Here is a 9,737-nt window from a genome sequence, read left to right on the forward strand (position 1 = left end):
CAAAAATTGATACTTTTATTTATCAAAATAAACAGAAAATAGCACAGACTTTGCTAAAGTGATTGTTCTGAACAAGTATTAACTTAGACATTATAAAAAAACAAACATTATTTTAGCTAAAGTATTTGTATCAATACTATGTGCTGTTTGCCCCATGTGTGGGGTAAAAGGCCCCCCTTGCCACCTCATACATTTATAAGATTTTTAAACAAAATAAACGACTTGCATGATTTATTTTCTCACAAAATCTGTTGTTCCATAAATGTTCAATACAAAAGTATATTTTTTCTGCATTCATACACTTTAGGCGCAGTAAAAAGCACTTTTTTTTTCTTAGGGTGTGCCTTTAGCCCCATTGTACCCTATTATTTAAGAGTTATCCATTGTTTTTCATTATTGTTTTCACTGTTTTCATTATTCGGCTGATGCCGATTATTGGCCGATACATCGGTGTGTTGCTAAATTGTATTTTGGATTATCCAATGTTCTCATGCTGGACAATGAACATCATTTATTCATGTCATTCCAAACCTATATGGCTTTCTTTCATCTGCAGAAAAACAAAAAACAAAACAAGCAACCCCCCTCACATCTACACTTCAGCTGTTTCATAAAAACGCTCAGGATGATACTCCTCGAGACCCTTCTGATCCAGTGCTTGTGAGCCACAGCGCTCTAATTACAGTCCGTTTCATCAGACCGTGTACAAAGCCATGTTCTTTAAAGTGAAGGGATCAGACTGCCCTCTTGTGTTCTGTACTACACGGTTGCCTTTTGATGGAAAATGGCAGGGGATTTGTGTTCTCTAGGGTAAATATTTTGCTGTGAAAATGAGTGTAGGGTGGTGAGTAGTCATCATCTCTGATGTCCTAAAAACTCATATTATTGGGGTTTTGTATTAATTAGGCAGAAGAATCGACATCTGTAAAGTGGAAGACAATGTTTATGTACTTAATGAAATCTATCCCTTGGTCTTGGCAAAAAAAAGCTTTTCTTAGTTGTGCTTTTTTTTTTTTTTCATGAAGAGGCCTGAAAATAAACCCCAATACACAGACTGCACAAACACTCAGCATATGGTTTTGATTTCAGCACTCAACAGAAAAATGAGAGACTTGTTGTTAAACACTGACCTCAACACAGTCATCCATCAAGATTTTTATTTGTGCTAATACGATTTATTGTCTACACTGAGGTTTGGCTGAGCCTCACGCTTGCACAGACCTGTTTTTTTCTTCTTTTTTTCTGTTCTATGATGAACTGACTGTGGTCATTGTGGTTTCATTCAGTTTCTTGGCTTGGCTGTTCATGTTGTAACTATAGTTTATCAAAGCTCATGACACTGAGAAGAGCTTTTTGGCACTGCGTTAAAGTTTTATTCCACTGATGTCTGAAGATTTTGCACAGGAAAGGAACATAATACCCCATTAATTTTGAAGGAACCCTGACCCTCCCCAAATACAGCCTAAATCCCCACCATCCACCTCAATTTGTTCACTTGAGACCCACTTCCCTCCCTAGCTATTATTGTGTCTCATATTTAATAGAGGAGCGAACCACAACATTGGTTTCATGTTTAGTTCTTTGTGGTCTGATCTGTCTAAGCTGTTCTCAGTAATTACGGTGAATACTTTTCAATGTGCCTGGAAATTTTCCTTTAATCAGATTTCCAAAGCACTAACCAGAACCAGATGCCCACTTGGTTTGTCTCATATTACTGTGTGCTTAGAGATCACAGTGTGGTGATCGCTTTTAACAGTCCGCTAACATATACTGACTGCTGACGGCCCCACCTCTTCCCCTGAGGGGGCGTGACCTCTGTAAGTTTTGCTCCTGCACTGGTCAGATTCATTTGAAAAACAAGACGTGTTTAACCCTTGAAAACAGAACCCCCAGTTTTTTGTCTTTGCATATAGCTAACTGTAATATCAAAGGTGAAGAGTTCAAATTTGCTCGGGTTTGGTGCTGGCTTCACCTCCTTTTCATTGCTCTTTTTTTTCTGGGTGTTTGACTGGCACTTTCCCTGCTCTACACCTGTTGCAGGATGCTAGAAACTCATTCTCATTACTGTAAGGCCAAAAAAATGTATAACATTTATTTTATAAGTTACACTGTAAATAGTGATAAGTTGATGTAACTTGAAACCTGTTGCCTTAAAATTTTAAAGTTTACTTAACTTTTTTTTTTAAAAATTATTATTTACTTAATCATTTTAAGGCAACGGGTTTCAAGTTAAGTCAACTTATCACTTTTTACAGTGTGAGGAAACCCGTTGCCTTAAAATTATTAAGTAATAATTTATAAAAATAAGTTAAGTGAATTGTCAAGTTCACTTAACTTTTTTTTAAAATTATTATTTACTTAATAATTTTAAGGCAACGGGTTTCCTCATTTTTTAAGTTAAGTCAACATCACTTTTTACAGTGTATATTTATATTTGATTTATAAATTTATATTTTATGTTCAGTTATTTCACTTTAATGGCAATGAAAAGAATGTCTTCATTGGCATTAAAGTGAAATTACTGAACCTACACATAGAAGCCTGATAAAACTGCTCTTTTTAGAAGAAAATTTCAAATGGCTTTTGCATCTGACTTTGCAACTCTTCATATAAAACTTATTTTTGTAAAACTTCTATATAAATAACTCAATATATAGTTTATATGTAGTATATTTATACTATACTGTGTTTATATATAGTATATGTAGTATGAATAAATATTTAGTTATTTATATAAATATATATATTTTTCATCATTTTACACGTATTTATACATCATAGCAGTATTTGATGTTAATTTAAATGTATTAGTTGATTTATTAAAATTAAATTGAAAATGTATTACAGTAATTTGTTAATGAAAACCTAATGGAGATCAGCATTGAAAATATTGGAAAATTACAAAAATAAATATAAAGTAATAAAGTAAATCTAAAAAATAAACCAAGTTGCAAGTTTATTTGCAAATATATATATATATTTATACACACACACACACATGCATAAAAAAATATATATATATATATATATCATTGATGTAATATTTGTAAATAATAACGTAAATTATATATATATATATATATATATATATATATATATATATATATATAAATTTCTGTATAATACATGAAAATGTATTCATATAAAATAAATTCTACATTTATTTTCATTTATTACATTTATTTGGCATTTCATGACAATGAAGAGCTTAGTTCAGCATTTTTAATGTAGGAATTGTTTTATTACGACCCTTTTCATATAATGTCCAGGAAAGCAGCATCAGAGAAAACCATTTTACTCTTTAAACTGTCTGTATTGGGGATAGTGTTTCACAGTGGTATCACATCTCTTGGTAAGATTCTTCGGTCATGGTGTCAGTATGTCTGTCTCTGATCATGCCGGCCGTGTTAAAATTAGTCCTGCTGTGGCCATTCAAGTGCTTCTTAGAGCTTTGTGACATCTGAGTTGAGGGTTGCGTCACTGTTTTTCCCCCTCATTAAGCTACGGTTAACCACCAATGGATCAAGGCCCTGTTCTCATTCTCTCCGCTTCTGTCCCTGCCCAGCACAAATTACACACGCCTGGAGGAGAAGACATCCCACATTCACACGTCTCACAAGGCGCTGACATTCCCTATCTGTTACAGCACCGCTGTAATGGGAGAAGAGAGTTAGAGCGCTCTTCACCCCAAACCCTCACATTAGTGTGTGAAACACTGGAACGACGCAACCACAGGGCATATGGGATGTATTTATAGCATCGCTGGCTTATATACTCTGCTGACAGAAATGTTGACGATATATTCCAGTCCTGATTATGTGAGATGACTTTGTTTTTATCCCATCAGGCTGTTGTCAGGTTTGAGCCCGTTCTGCTGTAATACTTTTACAGCAGGGTTTCTGTATCAGGCTCTCCCCCACATCTCTCTCATTACATAAACCACATAATGAGGCAATCATCTGTCAAATCCTCAGAGATCTTGTTAGAAACTGTCAAGAGCAAGAGATCTTCTTTTTTTTTTGAAAATGACTGTGAAATGTCTAGAGTTTTCTTGCTTTTAGTTAGCTTTGAAACCATCTATATATGCTAGTGTTTGCCAAAAGCTGGCAATAATTTGTTTAGCAGATTTAAAGTAACCCTCTTATGGGTAATGAAAGGTTCATATTTTGGTTTTGGTAGTCCCCAACAACAGGTTGACATGCATGCAAGGTCAAAAAACACTTTCATTGTCTTATGCATCTATTTTTTTTATTACCTTGCTCAACGACGATTCGCTCACCCCTCCTTTGAGTGATGCTAATCTGCGGTGATTGGTCCGATTGGTCTCATTTTCATTGCATCATGCCTGTAACGCCTGATAAAGCAGTGTTTGTGAGCGCAGTGCTGCTTTGTGTACAGCGTTACCAGGGAAACAGCTATTTGTTTTTATTGCAAAAGCTTCACCTAGTGGCAAAGAATGAATTTGCATTTTCATTCAGGCCCCGTTTTCGTTTTAAAACAGCGTTTTAGAATGAAAACGATCCCGTTTACACTGGTGTTTCCGCTGCGTTTCAGTAACGATCTCAGTTTACACTACACAACCTAAAACGCATGTCACATGACCATTTATGCAGGTACAACCATAGATATATATAGGTAGATCCCTATTATTTAGATGGCGGACGCGTCTGCGTGCTTGGAGCGGTCGAATGGAGAATCTACCAACACATATCTATGGGTACATCAACCAGCATGATGTTATTGTTTACACGGTCGTCAAGGATATGCAGAGAGAATGTGGGCAGCCACCACTGATCTATATATAATGTTCTCTATTATAGATCAGTGGCAGCCACGCCATCGTTTTCAAAAGTCTCCGTTTTGCTCCGTTTACACTGAAACGCAACCCCGGAGCTTTCAAACTAAAATGGGGTCTGCAGCGTTTTCAAAAGTCTCCGTTTTCGACCTTGAAAACGCAGAAGTGGTGTAAACGATAGGCGTAACCGTAGCAAAAGTTATGCGTTTTAAAACGAAAACACACTAGTGTAAACGGGGCCTCAGACCAACGCAAAGACCAACAAGTGGGCGGGCAATATGCTAATGTTTCATGTTGATGTCAACATGAAACGGCTTGGGATTCATTTTAAAAACGACTCGTTTCAATGATTCAGAGTCGACTCTTTCTTTTGAGAGACAATAACTTTATACACGGTGCACTTTCAGATTTAAAACTTTGCAGGATATTTTCATTCACTTAGAGCTGTGTTACACACTGCATGAAAGGTCATTTTCAAAAATCCAATTTCAAAAAAGTCTTTCTTTTTTAGGACATTTTGATGACATATCGTGGACTTAAGGATATATTCATATATTGTCCAATAAAACACTCTAGAATAAGTTATTTTCCCTTTCCCCAATAGCAAGTGGAAAATTATGGTTCACAATTGTGAAAAAATTAACAACTATTAGCTATTTTTGGAATTAAAAAAAGCTTATTTTTTTCAATACGAAATAGGACTTTTTCTTGTCAAGTGATTTCAAGGAGTGGAAACGTAGCCTGCTATTAAATGCTCAGTTATGGTTGAGCACTGACATTTCATAAAAATATAAAAAATCACATCTTTTACACTCCAAATAACAATTAAACTGTGTCTCTACAAGTTAAACTCCTCGAAAAGAATTACATGTTAGAAAAGGTCTCAAGTCAGTGTTTGCTCTCATTTTAGTCAGGATGGTAATTTAACTCTAACCAACAGGATGTATCTTGCTGTTGCCTCACAGAACCAACTTAACAAAACACAAGCATGGACATTTCTACATTATTCAGGAAGCTGTAACTTTATCCAGTTTTCTGTGGCATGGGGTGGTGACCTAGTGGTTGAAGACTAGGGCTCCACAGATAGACAGAGGTTCAATTCCCAGAGGTGCCTTAGTAATTGGAGAGTGAGTGAGATCACAGTCCTGTCTTGTTGTCATTGTGCAGTTCCCTCACATTCTTATGCTGATGATGTAATTTTGTAATGACGAAAATTGGAAAAATTCAACATTTTAAACATGCATGCATTTTTTGGATCTTAGTACATACTGTAAATGAGTATGTGTGTGGGTGTGTGGTTCATTGGTGTGTTTATGTGTGCATGACTGATCATTTGTTTTGGAAAATACTTTTGCCGCAGAAAGGGGCTGTGGTCTCCACCATCAATTACAACTTAAAAGATCAAACCACTCTCCTCCGGAGGGAGAAATCTGCAAAAAATAAACAGGCTGTTAAATGGAAAACTACATCTGTGTTCATTTGTTTCAGCCAGAGATGGCCACATTTGGTAATCCTTACTGAAAATGATTTCGAATGGCTTTAGAGAGTGAAAAAAGACAGTTTAACCTGTCATCTGTTTCCTATGGGAGTGCTGCAGTGGAAGAGTGTTGAGATGTGGACGTCCAGAGATTCACTGGCTCCCACCCGTCTTGCATCACATCCTCTTTCTTAAAGTACTGTAGACATGTTTTGAGAGGCATCTGTGGTTTTAATGGAAGCCATGCTCTTTAGAAAGTTAAAAATGCTGTTTTTGAGATTGAAAGGGCTGCTGTGGGTCTTGCAGAGCACCGTTGTCTTCACTACTTGTATTGTTTTAGAGACTAGAACACTACTAGCCCTTTGAAGGCATTAATGTGTGAGATGGATTTGGATGTCACTCAAGTAGCAATCGATCAAGGAGCAATTATGAGATACATGTCAGTCTACGCCTGAGACTCTTTAATGAGACGTCAGAGTTGTTCAGCAGTCTATGCTATGCTTTGGAGATTCATAGTTTGCGTAGCATAGCACTTCAAAGTAGACCCTAACAGAACGCTTTTTATCACATGCTGGTGTGTAGCGCTGAAAGGATGACATTGATAATGGCATAAAAGAACAGGCTGTATGAAGCATCATCAGGATGTTTTAATGAAGACTGGGACTAAAAATAAGGCAGCTCACCTCTTTAGGAGAATGAAGAATTGGGCCTTTTGAAGTACATGGGGGTGTGTAAAAGCTCTGTATGGGCGGTTCTGAGTGTTTGAAGAGGAAAAATATGCTTGACAGTGCTCTCTCTCTGTCTCTTTGTCTTTCGCTCCTCATTAGTCTGCATACAGGGTAAAAACAGCCTCTAATGTCACCTTTACAAGCGGTCTCGTCTGCCCCTTTCATCTCGGATCCTCTACAAGTTTTCATCACTCTGATCCTCCTGTGATCCTGAAACTTTGATTGAGCCTTTGTGCCACAAATTTGTCGGTGAATTGAAATGCAGATTTCCCGATGAGTGACTTTAGGGGTGAAAAAAGAAATTTGCTTGAGAAGGTGATTATCCACCTGCAAAACACAAGGAAAAATTACCTTAAAAATAGGTTGCACGTGAATTCATGTAGTAGGCTATGTGTGTGTGATTGCATGTTCAGGTGAGAATGAATTTGCTTCATTTACTCTAGGAGAAGATGAAATTTTCTGAATAATTTTCTTTTGTTGAGGTGAGTTGAACAGCTTAAATCCAGCATTTAATTTCGGTAACACTTAAAAATAATGTCATTAACATTAGTTATTGCATTATATATCATCCACTAACAATACACACTTTTTACCTTATTTATTAATTTAGATTACTGCCTTTATAATTACACTAATATATACAATAATTTTTTCATTATCCTTGTTAATTAATGTCTAATTTATACAACTTGTTAATGTTAAATGTAAATAATAATTATAATTTAAATAATAATAATAATTATGAGTTCCATATATAAATATTCCTGCTCTAGCTTTCCCTATTTGAGCTATCTAGCATAGACTAAAATGTTTATTATGATTATTATTATTTATCTGCTGTACTTCTTTTCTCCAGCAGAGAGCAGGCTTGTATTGCAGTGAGACATGTTTCTATCAGTGAGACGGTTTGTATCACCCCAGCAGATGGCAGCCTCAAAAACTACAGCACTTGTGTTGCTGCTTTAAACAAAGGCTGATGAATTGTTGGTGCTCTAAAGAAGGATTGAATTAAGGTAAGTGTGTCAGTGTAACATCAGTCATTGGCTACATGGTAAATGAGAGACAATTAAACAAAACATTTATTTAAACAGCAAAAGTGTTCAGGCTGATAACATTGAGAAATGTTTACACATGTGCATATCATTACATAAAGTAATGTATATTAATAGATCATTGGTTATGGCCTGATTGTTGTTGCTCAGGTTCCGTTGAGTTTGCCGTGCGTGTGGAGATAGCTGAGGTGCAGTGGAGAGTGGAGACAGAGTCAGTACTGTGACCCCCCTGTAAACCACAGACCTCAGCACTGTCGGTTTGCACATTGACAGGCTCCACTCCCTGTGGGTTTGGCTGGAGGTGGCCTGGAATTGACCCACAGCCTGTGGGCGCTCAGGGGAGGCAGGGTTAGTACTTTGGCTAAGTGTAATGTGGATAACAGTGTGTGAGTTAGCAAAGCTGAAGTTTCTTTCCCACAGATTTCCACTGAGGTTACAGCTGGGATCTACTGAATATTTTTTAAGCGTAAGAACAAATTAATAAGTATGTGGTTTGGGAGGAAGGGCAAACATCTGCAAGACTCTCTCCAAATACACTAAAGAGCATTAAATTAAACGTGTTTTTAGCCTAGCCCAATATATATATACTGTATACTGTATGTATAACATCGGTTTCTCAGAGTTTTACAGATAGTGGACGTCTTTAAAAGCTGTTGCTGTAGAGTTGAAGTAGGGTAAGGATTTATCGAACAGTTTAGCTCTGGACGGGAGGTATGTTAGCAGGAGAGCAGTAATCCGGAATGTACCCTCCCCTGCGGATCACCAGAGGAGCACGTTGGAAAATCACTGATGTCTTTACAAATATTTACTCTTGCCCCGCAACATCTGCTGAATTTATTGTTGTAAAATCCCCCCATCGTTAAGCGCTGGATTGGAGTGTCCAGATGTTCCTAATAACGGCTGCTAGCTTAGCCATGCTGGAGAAATAGAGGTGCCCTTGAGCAAGAATGAACTAGTGTTGGGCTCAACCCATCCCTGCCCAGCTGGATTAGAGGGAGCACAAGCAATGGAAGGGCCCTTTATTAAATGCGATCTGTTGTGGTCAGGCTTAAGGTGGGCATGGAAGATCACTGTTATGTCGCTGCTTTTGTCTGGAAGCACTTCTGCCCTCTGCATCATAGCGCTTATGTGTGATCTGAATGAAACCGCAGGTATTTGGGTAGAGGGCATTAATGATTTATTCGGCGTCTGTTAGCCAAGAACGTTTTGAATAATAATAAGTCCCCCCAAGATGTTTAATCATCTGATACCTTTGGACTGGAACACCGAGCCTGTCTGCCTGCCTGCCTGCAAAGTTTGTTTTATCTGTCTCTCCTCAGCTCACCGGATATATAGGCCTCTTTGGGCTTCTGCTGATCGTCGGCCTGCTATGGGACTACTTTGGTGAGCACAAAGCCATTAGTTCTGCTCTATGTACAGTGGCTACAGAAAGTTCTTGGACACTTGATTCACACTTAAACATCTATTAATTTAATTGCATATAAAACAAATGATGCTAATTTACTTTTTTGAACCTTTACCAACAGTAAATGTTAAAATACAGAAAATAAAATATATATACACACAAGCACTCTTTATATACACTTTTTATATATACTTTATTCACAAAGAAAACACTTCAAGAAATGTCATTGTTTATATCTATCTATCTATCTATCTAGCTATCTATAGATTCATAAAAGTAA

The 9,737-nt window shown here is 37.0% G+C and overlaps 1 long non-coding RNA gene across 1 annotated transcript; it reads left to right on the forward strand.

The window, feature by feature from the left end:
• The first annotated feature begins 7,861 nt into the window (after positions 1-7,861).
• On the forward strand, positions 7,862-9,435 carry LOC131524143 (uncharacterized). The gene is made up of 3 exons (XR_009266929.1): positions 7,862-8,013; positions 8,203-8,400; positions 9,372-9,435. It is a non-coding gene; the product is annotated as an uncharacterized LOC131524143 (long non-coding RNA).
• The last annotated feature ends 302 nt before the right edge of the window (positions 9,436-9,737 follow it).

The sequence above is a fragment of the Onychostoma macrolepis genome, chromosome 18, assembly GCF_012432095.1.
Source record: "Onychostoma macrolepis isolate SWU-2019 chromosome 18, ASM1243209v1, whole genome shotgun sequence".
NCBI classification, from domain to species: domain Eukaryota; kingdom Metazoa; phylum Chordata; class Actinopteri; order Cypriniformes; family Cyprinidae; genus Onychostoma; species Onychostoma macrolepis.